General features: G+C 43.5%; 2 non-coding genes across 2 annotated transcripts; both read left to right on the top strand.

The window, feature by feature from the left end:
• Nucleotides 1–13,356: 13,356 nt before the first annotated feature.
• trnaa-agc (transfer RNA alanine (anticodon AGC)) lies at nt 13,357–13,429 on the top strand. The gene has a single exon. It is a non-coding gene; the product is annotated as a tRNA-Ala (tRNA).
• A 500-nt stretch (nt 13,430–13,929) lies between these two features.
• trnay-gua (transfer RNA tyrosine (anticodon GUA)) lies at nt 13,930–14,015 on the top strand. The gene is given in 2 exon segments: nt 13,930–13,966; nt 13,980–14,015. It is a non-coding gene; the product is annotated as a tRNA-Tyr (tRNA).
• Nucleotides 14,016–20,384: the final 6,369 nt, after the last annotated feature.

Here is a 20,384-nt window from a genome sequence, read left to right as displayed (position 1 = left end):
AAACGAAGTACTGCATCTCCAAAATTGCGAGTTTGGTGATCGGCGCAATATCTATCGGTTTCTGTTTAAAAAACATCCCATTTTATTTCATATATATGGGAGGAACAGCATGGTTGACGAGTGATAACTGGGTCTGTTTCGATAGGAGTGTATTTCTTATTTCGGGATCGTTTGAGGGGTTTTATTGGGTGGACCGTCTGTTGAATCCGCTACTTCCTTTCTTCCTCATTTTGACCCTCAATGCTCTGACCGTCAGACAGATTCTGGCGGCGAGCAGATTACGCAGGGGACTGAAGGGACGGGGAAATTGCGGGAAACAGCGAGATCCGGAGATGGAGAGTCGGAGACAATCCATCATTCTGCTCTTCAGCCTGTCGGCGAGTTTCCTTCTCTGTTGGGCGACAACCACTCTGGTCTTCATTCTCATGCGATGCCTCTACACAGACCTGGAAACGTCAATCCGGTTTTTTAAGGCACAGTTTTCGGGTTCTGTGATTCAGAATTTCAGCAGCTGCACGAATACATTTATCTACGGAGTGACCCAGACCAGATTCAGAGAGCAGATGAAAGCTCTTCTGCTCTCTCCGGCTAATTTAGTTTTGAAGATTTTTGGAAGTCCATACCGAGCAGGAGAAAGCATCAGATAACTTCCTCGTTTCGGAATCAGAATCAGGTTTATTGTCACCGGCAGGTGTCGTGCAAAATAAACCCACATCAGCCATGAATAAATTGGACTCTCTGAAAACGTTCTTGTTCTCAAACAATACCTTTGCTCCCAACAGTTCAGCTTTCCCTTTTCTTCAGTAAAATACTCTCATTTCCTGCTATAATTTACATAGAAACATAGAAAACCGACAGCACAATACAAGCCCTTTGGCCCACAATGCTGTGCCGAACATGTACTTACTGAGAAATTACCTCAGGATACCAAAAGCCCTAAATTTTTCTAGGCTTCATATAGCCATGCCGGGGTTTCTTAAAAGACCCTGTCGTATCTACCTCCAACACTGTCGCCGAAAGCCCATTCCACGCACTGGCCACCACGTAAAAACTACGACTAGAATCTCTTCTGTACCTACTTCCAAGCACCTTATACCTGTGTCCTTTTGTGTTAGCCATTTCTACACTGGGCAAAAGCCTCTGACTATGACTATCAATGCCTGCCATTAACTTGTACACCTCTCATCCTCTGTCGGGTCCCAGGAGAAAAGGCCGAGTTCACTCAAACTACTCTCATAAGGCATGCTCCCCAATCCAGGCAATATCCTTGTAAATCTCTGCACCCTTTCTATGGTTTCCACATTCATCCCGTAGTGAGGGGGACAGAACTGAGCACAGAACTCCAAGTGGGGTCTGACCAGGGTGTTATATAACTGTCAGTTGCTTGTTTACTGTCCTTCTGTAAAATGTATTTTACCTTGCACATTATCTCACCCGAGTATCCAATGTTGAAAACGCATCGATCCATTCTCGAAGCGTTCATTAGCTGAACCTTTGGAATGGACTGGCCGTGGCTGCCAATCCCGACATCCAATCCCTTTCTGTATTGCTTGGTATTTCCCTTTACCTAATGTTACAGTTTGCTTACTATAGCCAGCATTTTACTAGCAGACTTTTTTCTGCCTTTTTTTCTGTCTGAATGGACCCCTCTAGTTTCAGCACAAATCGGAACCCACACTCTGAATGAGATATGCTTTTGCTTCGGCCCAATATCGCTGTAATTTGAGAACACATCAGTCTCCCATGTCCTATTGAGCTGGCTGCTTGATGGAGAACATATCGATTCAAATGGTCTAAATCAGGATGTCTGGAATCGTACCGTACAATCCAGAATTACTACAGCACTTTAAAACATTAATTTATTAACGAATAGTTTCCATCTGTATAAATATCACAACCGTCCCGAAATTGTTGCAAAGGTTGCACCACTTTGTTTCACATTAGCCTTTTCTGAACGAAATGTTGTAGACAGGGTGTGTTTGCGTAAAATCAGTTTAGCAATCCGGAACTCGTATCTGCTTCTGGGTGCAATCACTGTTTGATGATTGCCTTCAAATTCAGACATTTGAATTTCCGTATTTGGACCCTAACGTGAGAATCCGTCTCTGACGGACAAAGACGTATCTCACACGTATATTGCTGTGGCTTCTGGAAGCTGCTGACCCTCCCGCTGCTCCTTTTATAATGCTCCTTCTGTGATCAACCCGTATAATGCGCAGAGCACGATCTGTAATGGTGCTGCGTCATGGCCCAATGGGGCGAAATGTCATTTAGCCATGAATGCTCATTTAATATTGAACTGTTTTATCAAAGGATCTGTCGGAGTTAATGCAGACCCTCTCTCAGAGTTTACCAGCGGAAGTAGCGTTTGAAGCTAGCGAGTATCAGTGTGATGCGAACAAACGTAAACCCATTACATGACTGTTTACCGCGATTAAAACTGATAGCAGACCTGAAGAATGTTTCACAATCATATTGGCAATGGCGATCTGACCGCTAATCCGGCATTGAAAACAGATGAAATCAATTAAACTCAGATTCTCCCGAGTTATTTGGGCTCCCGCATTTACTTTTCCGGTTCCTTGCACTGCAAAGCCGTTGATCCATATCTCCCGTCACGGGGTGCGGTATCGCTGAGCGGGTCGGCAACGATCACAGAGCCTAATTACAAATGCACTGAGTAAACTGTTTGTACTTGTCAGTAGGCAGCGAATGTCTTTACGTTTTTTATGGTCTGGAACAGGCCGGACCGTAGATTTACACAGCTGAACCTCCCTAGTAACCCAACTGATATATACATATATACAGCCACATGTTCGTGTGGAACTAACTTTCCCAACACTGCGTGTGTGTGTGTGTGTGTGTGTGTGTGTGTGTGTGTGTGTGTGTGTGTGTGTGTGTGTGTTGGGGGGAGGGTTATTCTATTGGTTTACTTAGTTTAATTCCAATTGTCGGAAACGCTGTCGAGTTATGAACAGATTCCCCGATACTCAAGCGTATTAACAACATGACGGAATAAAAACAAATTTCCACCATGATCCGTGAATAGGAATGTCAACATGGATTTATAAATGTTTCTATTCCACAGTGTCAAAGATACAGCAGGAAGTTCTGCAGCTGATCCACTTATTCTACGATTGTAGCTGTTGCCGGTCTGCTGAAGGAAGTGAATTGGAAGCGCGAGCATGAGCCCGTCACCCGTGACCACATTGGACGAGCGGGACAAGCGATACTCCAACTATTCCGGAAGGCGGTAGTCATGAGTCTTTCATTGTTATGAGGATGAATGATTTTTGGGTACTTCACATTATCTTCAGCGGAACTAACGTAAAACTGTCAATTTTGCCTTAGTAAGGTATATCACAGTATTAAGTTTTACTACTCATGTTAAACCTTCATTTCTTGCCAATTAAACAAAATTTTCCAATACAATTGCTAAACTCACTTGACTCTCATTTATATGAGAGGTTTGGAGAGGTAGGGATTAGATTATCCTTGAAAGATGGAAGACGTGAGGGATCTGTCAGTGAATATATAAAAATGAAGCGCAGGAACCATGGACTGTTTCCGATCGCACTGTGAACGGTCAGTCTCGGGTAATACAAATAACGCGTCTCGATTCAGAACAGCATTCGAAACAGAGGAATGAAATGCCGCGAATGGAGTCTATCGGTCGTCACTTCGACAATTTGCATTTCTAAAGTGAAATCCCTTCCAAAATTAAAAACAAAACGGGACAGAATCCTCCAATGATACAGCGGATGAATAAGCAAGTGGGTTAGGTCCTGATTTCCAAAAGGTATATAACAGGATGCAAGTTAATTGGGTGTCAGAAAGATTAAATATCTTGGAATAATAGAAACTGTTTCTGTACAGAAACAAAACAGAACACTATTATGTTTCCCTTTTCCTGGACTGGTGGAAGAGTTACAATCGATTTCCTCAGAGATCAGTTGCAGCAGAACATTGTTGTTCTTAACATTAATATAGAGCTGAGTAAGTCTGGAGTTGAATAACCAAGTGATGCAGTACGAGTAATAGAGTAACAGGAAATATTGCATTTAAAATTGAACACTGAGGATTAAGCAGTGTTTTATAATGAATCCCGATAAGAAACCACGCCTCTTGCACCACATTCTTGCACTGACGAATTATGTTTTCAACTAGACACATAGACCTCGGCATCAGCTAACAATACGGACACCACATCTCTTCCACAAGCCTCTTCCAATCCCTCAACGCCTTGCACCCTACCGGAACCCATTGATCCGGAAATTTCAACAAGCCTCCATCACTGACCCACGCTCTCACACTGAACACACCCACCCTCCACCCACTCCCAATGACCAGACGTCACTGCAAGATCTCTTCCCAGTGAGACGCAACCGAGTCCATTCCATTACCACGGGTCCTTGCCATTGAACTTCCGGACTCCAAAAGTTTTAAACAAGCCCAATTATCACACCGCCTCCCTTAAAATACCTTCAAAACCCACTTCTTCATGATCGACGTATGACAATGGCTCTATTCCTCCCCATTAGATTTTCCCTCTGACCCCAATATTCCAACAGTTACGCCGCCACATTAACCCCTGATTGGGCAATTACACGTCGGCCATTCCATTGATCGATATTCCACCAGCACACCTCCAACTATATTTCCTACTGACCCAATCTTCGACAAAATGTTCCGTTCTGAATCCTCCTCTCCAACAGCTTCCTCCAACACAGCACATTCGCCATAGTTCCATTGAAACCATACCTTCACACTGGACCACAGCCCCAACAGATCCCACTGACCCCATTCATACCGACTTTTCCCAATGACTCTACACCTCGCCACCAAACTCAACCGGTTGCCCAATTCCCCATATGTTATCCACGATACCGTAAACCTTCCACCTTCCAATGAACACGATATTTCTTCCAGCAGCTGCCACTGACCTCACACATTCCCATGTACTCAGCAGCTCTCCGGTCCGTCATCTGATTTACACCCGTTCAAATGCTTCTTGTTCCGTTTGTATGATCTGTCCTGGACTGACTCTGCACTAAGTGAACTCCGTTTCTCAGGAATCCACGGAAGTTACAGTCCGGTAACTTCCTTGTATTTCCTGAGGTCCTGTGCCTGTTATGGGACGCAATACCTCGGTCAAGGTCAAGATTTCCATGGCAGCATACAACCTCAAGGAGGACTCAGATTGAGCATGATCTGTAGGTTAAAGTAATTGTCGACGTTTCGAATCGAAACCCTGTATCAGCGCCAATGTTCTATCTAATATTCTGTATTTCACGGGGATTTATCTTTGAGGACCTTTCAAAATCTGTTGCTTTCTGGGCCTGATGAATGCGGGAGGGGTGTTGGCGGTGAGTTGAACGTCCCGATGTGTTTTACAAAGTATAACTGCTTGTGAATTGGAGGGCGCTAGCCCGATACTGTAATGGAGTCAGGTTCACCAGGAGACTTTAAAGGCAATGCAGAGACAGGGAGCCGAGTTTTCGGGATGAATCCTATAATTGTCCGCGAAAAGAATATGGAGCGTATGACATCCTTGTGTCCAGTTCACTGGGTTAATTCCGTGGCGGACAGGGATTCTCACCCTCAAAATCTGCCCCTTTACCTTGCTCACCTTTGTTCTCACTCTGATTTAAATGATCATCACTCTTATCCCCTTGGTAACCCGGGCTATCGCTCATCCAGTCAACGTCGGTTGATATTGCTGGTCGCAGGAATGTGGTGCGGAGAAGCCCCCATTCCTCTACCCTGTCCTTCACTCTCCGGTCTAACCTTTCTGAAGATGTTATTACCAGTCTGACTCCGTCACTTCCCTTTCCACTATTTCACTTGTGCTCCATAGGTTTTCCAGGGCTTGCTGATTCATTGCTCTAAACAATCTACCATCAGCCGGACAAACCGCAGAGCATCTCATGCGCCAGGGTTTCCGTCTACACGGTTTCCCACTGATAGTGTATCAGACAGAGGTGCTCGATTCACCTCCCAGCTCTGCTCGGTGGAACTGGCTTTGAGATAATTATCTTCCACTCAAACTAGAATCACGTAAACTAACAACTCGCTTTATCAGTCTCCTCAAATACATTAGGAAAATTAACCCGTTAGCATACGGATTACAGCTTCCCCGTTCTATGAGATTTCATCCCACCTTTCTTGCATTCAAATTGAAGCAATTAATTTGACCCGGAATCCCAAGCCACACACTCCACCTAGGAGCTCAGACGGTGAGACAGTTCACACAATCCATAGACTGTTTAACTCACGAAATTAAAGGGACACCTACAATACTTTGTAGTTTGTGATGGATAGGGTCCGGAGGAACCAGGAATATTTCGGATCTTGGGTTCACTTCAGAATTCCATTGTGCATTCTGGATCGCAGTGGGCCGTCAGGTGCCGGTCACATGGGGGCGGGTTCTGTCACAAACCCGGGTCGCCGATGGAGTATTCTGGAGTTCTCAGCCTTCCTTACTGTTTTTGGTGTGTGTGCGTGTTCCCTGAGATTTAGTAATGATAGTTACAATGTATTGTTGCGTTTCTGGTGTTGATGTGTTATAGTTGAGTCTTCTCCCATTCCCATGTGGGCAGATATTGCCCTTGGATAGTTCCAATTAACTTTCCTTGAAACTTTGCCGGTGTCCAATTAAGTACCCTTGGACTTTTGCCTCTTATCACAATGGTTACCTGTAAGCTGCTCACGAATCGGGGGTTTGATTAGCTGGACAAGGATTCCTCCGTACCCTGGAGTGTATTTAAAGTGGAAGGGCTAAACCCTCGGGGCTCAGTCGACCTGGTCCTTGCGTAATGAAATTACGGCCGTGTTATTTAAAATTGTACATGAATGTGCAATTTCTACTGCTTTTGGCGCTTTTTTCAGTTTGATTAATAGAATTTCAAGTTTTGTTGAATCTTCCTGTGTGCAGCGTGACAATACAATTCACAAATTCCAAAACTCGAGCAGTTCGCAGTTAAGCCTCCTCTGTTAGGATATGAAACAGCTTCATACGTTTAAGCCGCCAGAAATCCCACAGACAGTATTTAAGATTTTTGTTTTATGACCCTGGAACCCTATGCAAGTCATGGTTCCCTGGTGTTGATGCCGGATCTATAATTAAGTACCTGTATAGTGATTTATCAAAGACCCAACATTGATCGCTGCGACGCATCACTGGTCCCAGGCCTGTATTCCTAAATAAGGACATCCCCCATCCCTCTAGCACATTGTGCCACGTATCACGATGTCAATATCAATGCTCCGGTAGTGAGTGCCTAGCACTGCACATTCTTCTAACTTTTTGTTGACATCCTCATAAAATCAGTTCAATTAGCGAAACATTATCGCCCAATCCGGCTCTTCAGAATCCCTTCTATGCATTTCTCACCAATAATATGAGGCTCACTGGCCCTCAGTTCCCCAGCTCCTCCTTATAGCCCTTCGGATGTAATGGCAATCCTCTCGTCCTCTGGTACCTCATTGATCTCAGTCGAACGTGAAACTATCTTTGCCAGAGGCATTGCTTCTCAGAAGTGCCTGTGAAAGGCTGTGAACGCCCAGAGGATTTCCATCCATGTGTTCTTCAGGTGCGACACACTTCTTGTGCTCAGCCCCTGTTCCTGTGCAGCCATGAGCAGCGCCTCTGTCTGCCCGTCAGCCCTGCCATTTCGCCATTGATAAGACATTCTTGTGACAACCACCTCTGATATCTGGCAATGATACATCACACGTGCTGTGGCTTGTCCATCCATGACCTCTAGTCCTCTGGCTCTGGTTCAGCTTCTTCTGTTTCCATATCCACTGCCTGCTCTGTGAGGTATTCCCTTAAGTGCCATAGGGACCATCTTCTTGACATATTCATGGGTGTTTCTCATTTCATCCAGGACTGTGGCCTTGAGACTTCCTAGTCCCCGTCGTCCTTTATTCCAGTGAGTGTATTGTCGCTGGACGATGGACTGTGGATAGAATCCTCCGTGTCTTGTTAGAAGTCTCCGGGTATTGATATTGATTTAGAGGATAAATTAATATATTCCGACCAAGATTACACACCCCGCGGTCCTCCAGAAACGCAAAGAATACTCCGAAGTAAAACGAGCATTAAAGAAAAATTAGATTAGGTTTCAAACCCCGGACGCTGTTAAACTTCGAGTGTTTTATGACAATGGGATGCAGTTGTACCAGACAGTGGAAGAGGCGACTAAAGACATGAAGGTCAGAGGGTTGCCCGTCAGCTTGAAAAAAACTAAAGAAAGCCTGGCTGAGGAATTGTCCCGCTTGGCTTGGGAAATAGTGCGAGAAACCAGAAGGCAGGAGACGGGAGGAAGCCGAGAGAAACATATCAGTAAGGGACCGGGAGGTTCCCAAAGACAGTCCTCACCCCCTTCAGAAGAACCATAAGATTTGGCTAACTTTAAAAATGTTGAGAAGCTAAACAGAAGCAAAAGTACCCGGTGATATACCTAACTCGAGAAATACATTATAATGTGGATTTTATATTACTTAGCAAACTCGAGGAAATCTGCAGAAGCTGGAAATTCAAACAGCAACACACACTAAATGCTGGTGGAACACAGCAGGCCAGAAACGTCGACAGCGCTTCTCCCGACAGATGCTGCCTGGCCTGCTGTGTTCCACCAGCATTTCGTGTGTGTTGTTGTTTATATTACTTAGTTGTTATTCTCTATTCGCTCACTAACTTCTTTTTCCCAGCAAAATGAGAATATATATATGTGTGTGTGTGTGTGTGTGTGTGTGTGTGTGTGTGTGTGTGTGTGTGTGTGTGTGTGTGTGCGTGTGCGCGCGTGTGTATTTGCGTGTGTGTGTATATATATATATATATATATATATATATATATATATATATAGGAGTACACAGGGAAATCTTTTCAGTGTAATGGATTTGTTCACTGAACATTTATGAATACTGCAATGGGGTCCCTCAACTCACAAGTAGGAGGGGTTATCCCCAACAGCTGGACATTTCCTCTAGCTCAACGCAGAGTCATCTCCTCGAGACCTCAGCCTTGGAGTCACACGTTTGTTGCCATTTTTGTTATTATTTGAGTTTCCTGGTTTTTATTTGTTCAGGGAGCAGATCGATTAAGTTTTATTGTAATTTCAATGATACATTGACAGATAAATACGGATGGTTAAGGAAAAGGTAAAATTCATTTATTTTAATGTAAATGGGCTATTAATTCCAATGAAACTTAAGAGAATTTTATCCAAAATGAAAAAAAGGAACAAGCCCATGTGGTATATTCAGAGGAAATTCATTTAAGTGATAATGTTGATTTTGACCTACAAACAAAGAATACTATTTGGAAACTAAATTCAAGTCAACTAAATGATCCGTACTTTTAGGAACAAATTAAAAAAGAAATTAGTGTCTACTTAGAATTTAATGATACTGCAGAGGTTTCATCTCCCATTTTATGGGATGCTCTGAAGCGGTCTTAAGAGTGAAAATTATAACGATATCTTCAAATAAGAAAAAAAGGAATAAAACATTAGGAGATTTAGAAAATAAGCTGAAGGTACTAGAGAAAAAATACAAATTGAATTTGGCACAGGATGCATTAGGGGAAATTAAGAGAATGAGGAATGAAATAAATAATTTGGCTACGAAAGAAATCAGGAAAAACTAAATGTTTCTGAAACAGAGACATTATGGAAGTGGATCGAAATCTATGAAAATAATGGCGTGGAAGCTGAGAAAAAAAAAGATAGCAGAAAATACAATTCATATAATTAGGGACTCAAGAACGAAAATGATAAAAAAAAAACTAAGCTAAATGAAGTTCAAGAAGCTTTTGAAGTGTTTTACAAAACGCTATATTCCAAAGTTCCAAGGGGAAGCATAACCCAAATTGACACCTTCTTGAATTCTCTAGAGTTACCCACTTTAAGCGAAGAACAAAATAAAAGGATGACTGATGACATAACTGAAGTTGATTAAAATGCTTCATTTAGTCGGCTTAAATTAAGCAAGTCACCAGGATCAGATGGGTATAATGGAATGCGGGTCATTTAGAACAATATCCGTTCTTAATGTAGTTTATAGGTTATTTACCTCCATCGAGGCCAAACGATTAGAGGAGTTTCTACCCATACTGATAGGTAATGATCAGATTGGTTTTATACGACAACGCCAGACACAAGACAGTATACGAAGGACACTTCACATTATGAATCATATACAAAAATAAAATCGAAGCAATAGTGGTAAGCGTGGACGCTGAAAAAGCATTTGATTCGGTTAATTGGAATTTTCTCTGCAGAGCTTTGCATAGATTTGGTTTCCAAGACGCAATTATTAAAACTATGGAGACACTATATGACAATCCTGCTGCTGGGATTAAAGTTAATGGATGTTTATCAAATAGTCGTACCCTAGAAAGGGGCAAGAGACAGGGTTGTGCATGGCCACCACTACTCTTCGCACTATATCTGGAACCATTAGCTCAATAAATCAGACAAAATGAAGATATCAGGGGAATTCCTATTAAAGGGACAGAGCATAAATTGGCTTGCTATGCGGATGACATTTTGATCTATCTCGGGCAACCAACATACTCTTTACCTAAATTGATGCAATCCTTTGAACAATATGGTCAATTATCAGAATACAAGATCAACATAGATAAAACCCAATTACTTTCATATTAGTATAGGCCACCCAGAGAAATTGAAAGTCGATACCCCTGGGCATGGCACACAGAGTCTTTCAAATATTTGGGCATCATTATGCCAAAAGATTTGGCAAAATTATCACAATGTAGTTATCAGCCTTTAAATAAAAAAAAATTAAGCAATATGTGGCATGATGGAGCCTGATTCCTGTTTTCAGTCTCAGTTCAAGGATTGAGTCTACTAAAATGCATATACGGCCCAGACTGTTATATCTCCTTCAGACCTTACCAATAGAGATTAATCAAAATCAATTCAATCAAATGAACAAGATGCTATCAAAGTATATTCAGCAAGTTCAAGGCCTAGAGTTCGTCTCAAAACTTTGCAATTAGTAAAGGAAAAGGGGGGATGGGGCTTGCCTTCTCTTGGAGATTATTTTGCAGCACAGTTGAGAGCTGTGATATGTTGGTGCAACCCATCATATGACGCTCAATGAAAAGACATTGAGGAGCGGGTACTTCCCATCCCCATACAAGCTATTTTGGCTGACAACAACCGCAAAGCTACATAAATACTATTACCCATGGGTGAAATTGAATCTTAAAATATGGAAAACTACTATAAAAGAATATAATCTAGAGGGAGACATTGTAATTATTAAATGGTGTGCATATGACTCTGATTTTACACCAAATAAATTGGATGCTAGATTTAAGGACTGGACAGCTAAAGGAATAACAGTTCTTTGCAACATAATGAAAGAAGGAACACTGTTCAGTTTTGAAATGCTAAAAGAGAAACACTTATTAGAAAAACAAGATTTTTATCGGTATTTACAGTTGCGACAATATGTTAATAAGACGCTTAAAAATGTAACCAAGGCAAATACATGCTTGACAGAGCTCTTTAGAAAAGCATATAATTCAGATACTGGCAGTAGAATCATTTCAAGCATGTATAAGGGATTGACAAATCTAAAACACGTTCGACTTCATACATTAAAACAAAATGGGAGAAGGAAGGAGTGATAATTATATCTGAGGAAGAATGGACATCAATATGGAGATATCAATGGCAGTGCACCAATTCACAGAAATGGAGGGAGTTCGGATGGTAAAACTTAATAAGATATTTTATTACACCTTCTCAGAAATCCCATTATGATGGAAACCTCCCTGTTTGCTGGAGAAATTGTAGAAATCAAAATGCAAATCATTATCATATTTTTGGGACTGCCCTGTTATCAAAAACTATTGGGGTGGTATACATAATGCCCTAACAAGACATTTTTAAATGTGAAATACCCTTGGAGAGTAAGACAATATATTTTGGATATATACCTCAAGAATGGGTGAAAAGAGATAAATATTGAATGAATATACTGTTGGCGGCTGGTAAAAAGACTCTTACCAGGAAATAGTTATCACAGGAGAGCCCAACTTTAAATACATGGATGGAAATTACAATGGATATTTGCAAAATGGAGAAGATAACAGCATCTGTTAATCATAAGCAGGAACAATTTGATTCATACTGGGATAAATGGTTTAACTACATAATGCCTCACAGGCCTGATTTTAATCTCACAAATCAATGAATCTGTTGTAAAAAAATCACTCCCTACTTGTAAATAGTTCTTTCCTTTTGCTTGTTTTTATCTTTCCACTGTTTTCTATAAGTGTATATCCCAGATAAATACTTTGTGATTCTGTGATATATATGATTATATGATATATATGTACAATGTCTGAAATACATCTTATGGAACTGTTTGTTTGATGAACTTGTTTCATATCTGAGGTGTCTGATCAGCAGAGAAACAAGAATCCGTTGGAGACTGGTAGTACCAACCTAAAGGCGTTTATTAGTAAACAATAGAATATCAAAATGCAAATATACATATAAAACAAGTTAGCAGTAATAAACCTAAAAGTGTAGGAATAATAATAAGCAATAATAAACAAGCTCTATCGATGACTAGGAGTAAATGAATTGTCAAAAGAAAGTATAGAGTTCAGTTCATAAATGCTGAGGTGGTTATAGTTGTTGTGTTGAAAACGTTGGAGAGAGAGCGAGAGCGACACAGAGCGAGCGAGCGAGATGTAACAGCAACAGCTGTGGCAGGAAAACCTTTTGTAGCTTTCTTAATCCGTCGTGTCGTTGTGTTCATTCAGTTATGACCCCTCTGTTCTTCAGCTAGACCGTTCTCTTGTGGTGGACTCATCACTCTGGCATGAGTGGACACACACACAATTCCCCACCGTCCCTGCTGTAACACTGTGAACTTTACTGACCGATCTCCTGGTTCGGTCTCCGAGGCTCCCATCTTTCTGTGGGTTCCCAACACTCAGTCAGTGTCCACTGGTGTGTCTGAAGGGTGTCTCTCCAGACCTGTCTTTTATCCCCACTCACGGGGTCTCAGCTATCCATAGAAGATAATTTAGAAATTGACAACATTCCAAACAGAACAGCCTTGGATTAACAATGTTTCCAGACAGGGATATTTGTTACACAGTCATTATAATTGTCGGTATCCTTTGTAAGTACCTTTCGATTACTTATACGGAAGCAGAGACCTCACGCCGCTCTCAGCTACTGATGAGTGAGTGAGTGTGTGTGCCTGTCTGTGAGATGCTGATTGTGCATCGGTGAACAGTGGCAGGCATGCAATGATGTTTGTCCAACGGAGCAAATTATAGGAGGCTAGCGCGATGTGCTGGGGAATTAGCTCAAATGGTAGAGCGCTCGCTTAGCATGCGAGAGGTAGCGAGATCGATGCTCGCATTCTCCATCGACATTTTGTATTCCGAGGATTCGTTCAATCAAATTCCTGAACTAAGAATCCACAAAAGATGCGGTTGGCGCAGAGCGAGCGGAAAGTATCTCAGTCAAAGGGTCGGGAGAAAATGTCGTAGGTTTGCTGCGTTGAAAGCAGATAGGAGGGAAAGCCGGCTGGCAGCTGCTGTTTCAGTAATGGATGAGCTGCAGGCGACGATTCCGGCATAAATCAGGTGAGTCGTTAGAAGGACATTGCCCTGGTTACTGGGTGAAAAGAGAAAGCTTTGATTTGAACGGGCGAGGACGATCAAAGAGCTGTGTTGGAATCGTAGTGTCCCTAGAATTGTCAGAAGCGCGGTGATCGGCGTCATCCCGTGGCCTGTGGCCCCCAGTGCTGGAAGGACGAGATAGTTGCCACAGGCAGGCTTTTGCCATCGGTCGACAGATGCCGGGCTGAAATCTGCAGAATGATTGTCGGTAGGAGCCAACGTGGAGAAACTTGGTGTCGCTTTTCCTTCGATAGCTCAGTTGGTAGAGCGGAGGACTGTAGAGGAAATGGAGTCATCCTTAGGTCGCAGGTTCGATTCCGGCTCGAAGGATCAGGACTTTTACAGCGCCCATCATCAATTCCATACCACAGCCTCGTCATGATTGAAATTCCCCCGCGAACATGGCATTTGTGGACAAGCAGCTGGAATTTCTTTTATACCATGTTAACATCATTTTGAAATTATGCCAAAATGTTTCGACATCTTTGGTAATATAATAATGAAATACTCTGAATTTAACTGTATTAATGAATATAATCCATAAATGTGCTAAACACTAAACGTACCACATTTACAGTGAAACATTTTAGTTTCAGCGTACATGCACTGTCATTGTTTCAAGTTACAACACTGTCACAAATGGTCACAATGAAGGCAGAATGGAAGTCGGTCGTTCACTGTTCAGAAACCACCATCGCCGTCCCGTCAGAGCATTTCACTGTTGCATCCTCCCTGTCAATTGTGACTGTCTGACAGTGTTTACGTGTGTTGTGTGTTATGTTTTGTCATCGTTTGACTTACATATCAGATTTATAAAACGTTACAAGTTCCGAGCACTATTAAGACCGGGTAACAATGTTCTGCTCAGAGCAATGGTTTGTCCCCGAAGCAGTAAAATAAAACAGAGGGAAGGTTGCTGCGGTGCAAGATCTTGTTTTCAGAATCTGACGTTGCAATCCAATAGTAACACAGACTTTCGGAAAGAAGCGTAGATGCGCACTTCAATTACAGTACCCCTCTCCTTGGAGATACCGCGCTTGGAGTTCTGTGAACAGTCTTGTCGCCCTGTTATAGGAAAGGCAGAAGTCCGCTGAAAAGAGAGCAGGCAGTATTCACAGAGATGCTGTAGGGACTCTCTGGGTTGAGTTACAGGGTGAGGTTCGGCCGAGTGGCATTTTATTGAGGGCAGAAATATAGCTGGATCACGAGAGACGTTTACTCACATAGTAGCTCTGTGTATTGAACAGCCTGACAAAGGAAATGAGCGCTACAGAGTCGTTAGCAATATTTGAAGTACACATGGACAGTTTGACGAATGTGACCCAATCACGAACAACTGTATTAGGTGGCCAGGTTGGTCGGCATGGAGATATTGGGCCGAAGGACCCGTTTCTGTGATCCATCATTCTTGGACTCTGCTCATCGCTGCTGCATCCGTGAAACGTGAAGAGATTAATGTGAGCATGCGCAACTGTAAAACGCATTCTGCTGCGGTCACGTGATCAAACAAAGTATCTTTTTACTTCCACTGATAATGTCCAGCAGAGATTTAATTGCAAGAGAACAATTGACGGCTGTATTTCTGCCAAAAAATGAGTTTGAATTTCTTTATTCTTATTGTTGGTCTTTTTTGTCACACTGCATATAACCTTGTGGCGATCATCATTCTCAGCCGAGGAAACTGCGGTCTCTCCAAATGCGTCACACGTTACGTGGTGGCGATGGCTGCCGCGGATCTGATGGTGGTGATTATCGAAGTCCTGTTACACCAGATGGGTCAAGCAAAAGGATTTAATTACGGAGTCCTGGACAACGCTCCGTTCTGCCTTGTCCACTACTTCCTGTGTCACGTGGCCGTTGACTGTTCCGTGTGGTTTACAAATTGTATTTGTTTCAGTAGACCTGTAGTGCCTTTCTCGCCATCGTTTGAGGGGTTTTATTGGGTGGACCGTCTGTTGAATCCGCTACTTCCTTTCTTCCTTATTTTGACCCTCAATGCTCTGACCGTCAGACAGATACTGGCGGCGAGCAGAGTCCGCAGGGGGCTGAAGGGACGGGAAAATTGGGGGAAACAGCGAGATCCGGAGATGGAGAGTCGGAGACAATCCATCATTCTGCTCTTCAGCCTGTCGGCGAGTTTCCTTCTCTGTTGGGCGACAACCACTCTGATCTTCATTCTCACGCGATGCCTCTACACAGACCTGGAAACGTCCATTCGGCTTTTTCAGGCACAGTTTTGGGGTTCAGTGAATCAGAATTTCAGCAGCTGCACGAATACATTTATCTACGGAGTGACCAAGACCAGATTCAGAGAGCAGGTGAAAATCATTCTGCTCTCGCCGGCTACTTTAGTTTTGAAATATTTTAGGTCTGTACCGCTCAGATGAAAGGGTCAAATAATTTACAAATTTCAAAATAAGATACCTGCTCTGCAAGCACATTAATGAATTGAACTGCCTGAAAAAGTTACTGTTCCCAGCATTTCTGCCTTTCCATTATTTCAGAAGAAAAATAATTTATTTTTCTATTATAGATTAGATTGCTTGTCGTTTCCGTTCTGTAAAATGTATTTTACCTTGCACATTATATCACCCTGATATCCGGGATTGAAAACACGCAGATCCATTGTCGAAGTGTCCATTTTCTAAATCTTGCTAGTGACCTGGCCGTGTCTGCCAATCCCGACGTCCATTCTCCTTCCCTCTTGTTCCGAATTCTCCCTTTATTTAAACTTCCGGTTTGTCTGCTATACCTGTATGTAGCTGGGAGAATAATTGCATCTTCTCTGTCCGGATGAAGCTTTCCAGTTTCAGCAAGAGTCGAATCCTACAGTCCGGATGAGATGTAATTCTTCATCGGCCCAACTTCGCTCTAATTTGATAACATATCGGGACACATTTCCTATTGGCCTGAGGGTATTTTCATACAGTAAATACAAGTTACTCTTGCTATAACAGGTTTGCAGCACAGGCCCTTTACAACAATGATGTCGAACATGAGGAAAGCGAGAAACAAGTTAAAAGAATTTACGTTTTATACTTTCAATAATGTTGAGATGTAGAACTTCAGAATTAATACCTTCGGTAGGACTAATGTGTGCCCGGCAATTTTGCTTCAGAAAGATCAATCACAGTATTGATTTTTATTATTTATGTTGTCTTCATATCCTGACATTCAAACGGTAAAATTGCAGCATAATTGCTAAAAGCGTTTCCTATCAGTGATACGGGAGATTTGGGGAGAGGGGTTAGATCATCCTTGGAAGATGGGAGACTGTGATGGAATCTGCCAGGATGATATCGCAGTTTGTAGGACACTCAAATGCTAAGAACGTTGGCTTTCAGTTATATGGAAAATGTGGAGAAGGTAGTTAAATTATGCCTAGAAGAGAGAAGATGTGGGGAGTCTGCCAGGATGATATGAGATTGCGAAGGCAGAGTCACAGTAGGTGTAAGGACTGTGGACGGTCGGTACAGGAAGAATACACTGAATGTGCCTCGAAAAAATCTAACCGGGAATCAAAACACATTCCACACAGAGGATGGAGATGCGGGGAAGCGGCTCAATTTGCATTCACTGGGACAATTGTGATATATTAGAACAAGGTTGTTTAAAAAATCGCTTCTTATTAACACGGGGTAACCCTTCAGTGAAGCAGAGGATGCGTAAGCTCATGCAATGGGGCAGTTACTGACTTCCAAAAGCTGCTGGGCAATTGTGTTGCCATGGAGATTTGATATCGTGCAATAACTGGGAGCGCGACTCCGCAGAATCAAGCCCTGAAATGTTGCTGCTTCTCCGGACCGGTGAAGGATTCACACTGGACTTCCTCAGATGACAGTAGCATTTCCAAATTTTTATAATCACTAATGGAGAGCGGGAAAACTTTGGGAGAACATAACCGTGATATAGAGGAAAGTTAATGGGAAATATAGCAGGTGAAATAAAATACTGAAGATCGTGACTCCCGATAATAAAACACGCCTTTTGCACGACCCTCTCACACTGACTACGCGTGTCTCCAAGTAGTTACAGATACTGACCTTCGGAATCTCTCAGCCCCAACAGACACCACAACTCCTCCTCTAACCTCTTCCAATCACCCAGCGCCTTCCGGACGGGCTGTACCCACATCTCTCCACCAGAGACCGTTCTCCCTCCCCTCACCTGCTCATTAAACACACCTCCCAATAAACACACGTCTCCCCAATGACCTGTCCGAATCAGCCCAGTCCTCCAACACGGAAACCCCCTGAGTCCAGTCCATCAGCACAGACCATTCGCATTGAAATCACCGACACCCAGTCCACAAGTTTTACACACATCCAAAGACCACACACCACCTCACTGAACCCTCCTTCTGAATCTTCCTCTTCGCCATCGACACCCGGCAATGTCTCTGATCCTCCCCATCAGCTTGTGCCAGTGGGTGTTCCCCCCTCAGACTAATGGGCAGGCTGAGAGGACGGACCCTGACCTGGAGCGAGCCCTTCTCTGCCCTCTGTCCGGGAATTTGTCCTCTTGGAGTGACCATTTAATCCGGGCCGAGTTCGCCCACAATACCCTTCAGCATTCACCGCTGGGTATGACCCCATTCGAATGTCAAATTGAGTTTCTGCCCGCTCAGTCTCCTGATCAGGAATTAGGTGTCGGGGTCCCCTCCGCCGAGTAATTTGTTCAAAGGGTTCTCAAGGACAGAAACTCGGAAAGGAAATTCAGCCGGGCTGCAGGCCAAGGCCAACAGATACAGGCGGCTTGGCCTCTCTTTCAATATTGACAAGCGGGTCTCTGTTCAAATAAAGATCGTCCACTGGAATGGCGGAACCTAGCCCCTCGCTTTATCCGTCTCTCTAAAGTCATGAGGGAAACTGCCCCGGCAACATACACACCACATCTTCCCCGTTCTCTAAAAATTCATCCCGCCTTACACGTATCGGGATTTAAACGTACGTTGTCCCTACTTGGCCCCGAATCGGAAGCCACACATGCCTTTCCCTCCGCCCCTCACCACTGGGGATCATTTTACCAGTATGGGTGGGATATGGTCCGGAGGAAGAAGGGATATTTTGGATCCTGTCCTTTACTCAGAATTCCAAAGGACATTCCGGACAGTACTGGGCCGTCAGATGCCGTCCATGGTGGGACGGGATATGTAGCACCCTCTGGTCGGCGGTAGAGTATTCTCAGAACTCTGTTTTTCCCTTTGCTGTTTTTGTAATCCTCTGCTTAGTTGCTGCCTGAATGGCAAATTTCCTCCAACATTTTGTGTGTGTGCGTCACTGTATTTCCATCAACTGCAGAATCTTTTGTGTCTTATATCTGCCTTTGTAAGAGGATTGAACGTTGGCATTAGATACCCTTTGATATTGAGTATGGGAGCCGCTTTCTGCGTTAAAGCAGCTGCTGAGTTTTCCATATACAAATGAAAACTGAAGTTTGGACATGGAACTGGCGTTTGCAGAAACTTTTAATGGCACCGTGCGTACCCATAATGCTCAGCATTAAAAAATTCGCCAGCGCTGAAGCATCGGTCATATGGGCAGGCGTGAAGGTTGTGACGGTGGCGAATTTTACGCATGCGTGCAGTTCACAAAAGGCCTCGGGAGCCCGGCAACTGGATCGGACGCAGGTAAGCGGTTATCTACGGACTACTGTCCTAAACATCGACTGAGGGGCAACTGCTGTGAGCTCCCCACACCGTACCCCGCAATCCCGGGACGGCCCTGCTCACCTCCCTCTCTCTCTCAGCCCCACGATCCGTGCACGGGCCCCGGGGAGCTTCCGGCTGCTGAGGGATTGGGAACGGATGGATCTGTCGGACAGAGCTGAGCTCCAGATATCTAAATGCAAGGATTAGGAACTCGGAGAAAGGGAACAAATTTTTTTACATCACCAGTTGAGAAAATCACCTTTGTTTCTCTTCCAATCACAAACTCTGCAGATGCTGGAAATCGAAGCAACACACACAAAATGCTGGAGGAATTCAGCATTAGTACTCTTTTCCATAGATGCTGCCTGGCCTGCTGAGTTCCTCCAGCATTTTCTGTGTGTTGTTGACCTACCTCCTCTCGTTCTGGACTTTTCTACCCGTGACGACATGTTTTGACCCATTCTGTCTGGAAGTTAATGACATCAAAAACCTTTGCCCTTGGGCAACAAGTAACTTTCACATCCCAAATGTGCCAGACTCCAATGAGACAGACTATTACCCTTCCCTTCATATTTATAATAGATTCTACCTTCTTTTGTTCTGGACTTTTCTACCCGTGACGACATGTTTTGACCCATTCTCTCTGGGAAGATAATGACATCAAAAAACTTTGTCCTGGGCAACAAGTAGCTTTCATATAACAAACGTGCCAGAGTCTGTTATTCCTTTCGCTGTGGTAACGTTCCCAGGATCGTAGCAGCAGGAACAGTTTGTGGTTGTGGTGAACTGGGTCCCCAATATCCTTAGGGCATGTTTACACACCTGTCTCTGTAAATGGATTGATAGTGGGAAGTTGACATCTGCAGATGTGCTGGGCTGTCCGCACCACTCTCTGCAAGTTCCTGCAATTACGGGAAGTACAGTTTCCCATACCAGGCAGTGACGCAACCAGTCAGGGTGCTCTCAATTGTGTTCCTGTAGAATGTTCTTGGTATTTGGAGCCCCAACCCAAACTTTTCAGTCATCTGAGGTGACAGAGGTGCTGTTGT

This window comes from Hypanus sabinus, unplaced genomic scaffold (assembly GCF_030144855.1).
Source record: "Hypanus sabinus isolate sHypSab1 unplaced genomic scaffold, sHypSab1.hap1 scaffold_209, whole genome shotgun sequence".
Lineage (NCBI taxonomy): Eukaryota > Metazoa > Chordata > Chondrichthyes > Myliobatiformes > Dasyatidae > Hypanus > Hypanus sabinus.
The sequence above is the reverse complement of the archived record's forward strand: the minus strand, read 5'-3'. Positions and strand labels throughout refer to the sequence as shown.